General features: G+C 36.8%; 1 protein-coding gene across 1 annotated transcript in view; it reads left to right on the top strand.

Moving 5' to 3' along the window:
* The first annotated feature begins 1,334 nt into the window (after positions 1-1,334).
* si:dkey-247m21.3 (5-hydroxytryptamine receptor 4) overlaps positions 1,335-2,295 on the top strand; it is a 45,123-nt gene continuing 44,162 nt past the window's right edge. The window contains exon 1 of the mRNA XM_014002395.1: positions 1,335-1,513. The gene's annotated coding sequence lies outside the window, so the exon portion shown is untranslated. The remainder of the gene's footprint in view (positions 1,514-2,295) is intronic.

Raw genomic sequence — 2,295 nt, 5'->3', positions numbered from 1 at the left:
AACTGAAGGTGACATAGATACTTTATTATGGTATAGTATTTAAATATATGCCTGAGAAACACATAATTTTGCCCCTTCTAAGTTCAAGCTAAGAATGACATCCATGAGGTTGGGGAGGAGGAAAAATTAACTTTCTAAATTTTACACAACACCACAATCTGCTGCAAAAGCTGGGCTTTTTTTTTTTATCAGTGATTGGTTTCCAACTTATTTATCTGGGGCTGGAGTCTGCGTGGGCGTTTGGCTGATGGGATGTTAACTCACCAGTTCTAATATCTACTTCCTGCCAACAAAACTCACCGACACATTCATGTATGCTGTGATGGTATGTAACAAAAAAAAAGATAAACATAAAGCTGTGATGATTGTAGGTGGGGTTTTTATATAACAGAACTGCAATCATTAAAGTAAAAAGCCAGGTGGCAGAAAAACAAACCTGGAAACTGCAGATTKTCAGTCATAGGAAATCATATATATTAATAATAAACAAAAATAAAAACAAAAAACCAAATAAAATGACTTATTTTCTGTAGTTGAAAATGTTTCGCTTCCCATCTTTAAGGGAGCAACTGAGACGTCTTGATGTAATGAATTAAATTACAAAACTGAGTCWTTACACACAAGGTAGCCATCAGCCTTAATATTTATTTTTATTTGTTTTCTGGGACGTGTAAAAAAGATATCCGGCATATTTAACGACCGAATTTTCTGGATTTTTTTTCACCACGTTGCTTCAAGGAAACTCTCCTCTGACTCATCCCTTAACCCCGTCCTTATCTGCACGATGCACACAGACTCACACAGGAACCACAGAGGGAATCCCCATCGGTAAAAATAGCCAGTTACCGTGGCAACAGCCACCTGTCTATTCATTCAGAAAATTTCTCCCCTCAGCTCGGCGCTCTGTCACCTCTACAAGAGGAAAAGCAGCATCCTTTAGAATGAACATTTGTATTAAACATAACATGTGAAAATAATAAATCAAACAGTGAAAAAATGTCATAATTGATTACAAATAAAGGGGAAGATTTAGAGAAAATGAATATTTGGAACAACAAACTCCAAAATGATTGTTTTGTAAGTATTAACTTCACTTTGTGTTTTCTTGGCAACTTTAACGATAATTAAATGACTTAACATTAAAAATAACTGGCAAAACTGCTCAAGCAAATCCCCGTTACTGTCACTTTTTTTAGTTTTTTGTCATGAAAATGCAAGAAATTAAGGAATTTACAAAAAAATAACTATGAGAATTTTATTATTGTGTATGCAGCAGCAGCAGTGAGCGATGTGGCGTTCCTGTGTTCAGCTGTTTGTGGTGGGAGAGGCTGTGGGTCTGAGAAGAACATTACTGACATCAATGCCGTTGCAAACGAGTGTCTAATTAGACACTAACGTTTAGAGCTGATGAGTGATCCGAGCATTGATTTTTGCTTCTGCTTTCTGCAGACTCTTGGACAGGAGAGCCTGATCGGCACAGACAATGGCAGCTGACTCGTTTCTATGGCAGCAGGTAAATAGATTCATCAGGCATGAATGAGAAGAAAAAGGTGAATGACCAGAGGAGAACAAAAAGACTGAATCAGTGAATGAGCCAGAAGAGTTTGTTTCTCCAGAAAAGGTTGCAGGCGTTAATCTGTTCTGAAGCCACATTTTTTAAGTTATTTTTATATACAGTATATTTTTCTCCTGTTAACTCATCCTGTTTAGTTCTTGTAAAAGATGAGGACACAAAGTATCAAAGTAACAAACATGATCAGARGTCTCAATAAAGCACTATGAACTAGGCTGCAGTTTTTTTTTTTTTTGACGATCACCAGGTCAATTTAGCTCCAAATCTGTAAAACTGACTGAATTACAGCCATTTTTGTGCTTGTTGGAGTTAATTGACTGTGGTGAATTGCCGATCAGGGTTGAATTTAAAGTGAAACATGTACATTCAATAATAACTTAAGAAAGAAGATTTCTTAAAATTATAAAGTGGTTTATGAGTTATTATGCCGACAGACAAATCTTGCAATTTTTTTGTCTGTCAGGTTGTTTGATGTTTTTGTGATGACTGCAGATAAACTGTCTGATTCATCCGTGCTGTTGTGTACTGTCACTGCCTGATGAAGCACGATCCGTACCGCCTGCTCATTTTTCGCTGAAAGAAATTTTATCAGGAGGGCTGTTTGTTTTTAGCATGTAGCATTTCGCTGGGCCGCTTGATGACTTGCATTCGATTTCAGTCCCTCTTCAACTGCAATGTTTCATAGAAAAGGCAACGTTTGCAACAGATGTGGATTTTTATTC

The sequence above is a fragment of the Austrofundulus limnaeus genome, unplaced genomic scaffold (assembly GCF_001266775.1).
Source record: "Austrofundulus limnaeus strain Quisiro unplaced genomic scaffold, Austrofundulus_limnaeus-1.0 Scaffold13, whole genome shotgun sequence".
NCBI classification, from domain to species: Eukaryota; Metazoa; Chordata; class Actinopteri; order Cyprinodontiformes; family Rivulidae; genus Austrofundulus; species Austrofundulus limnaeus.
The sequence above is the reverse complement of the archived record's forward strand: the minus strand, read 5'-3'. Positions and strand labels throughout refer to the sequence as shown.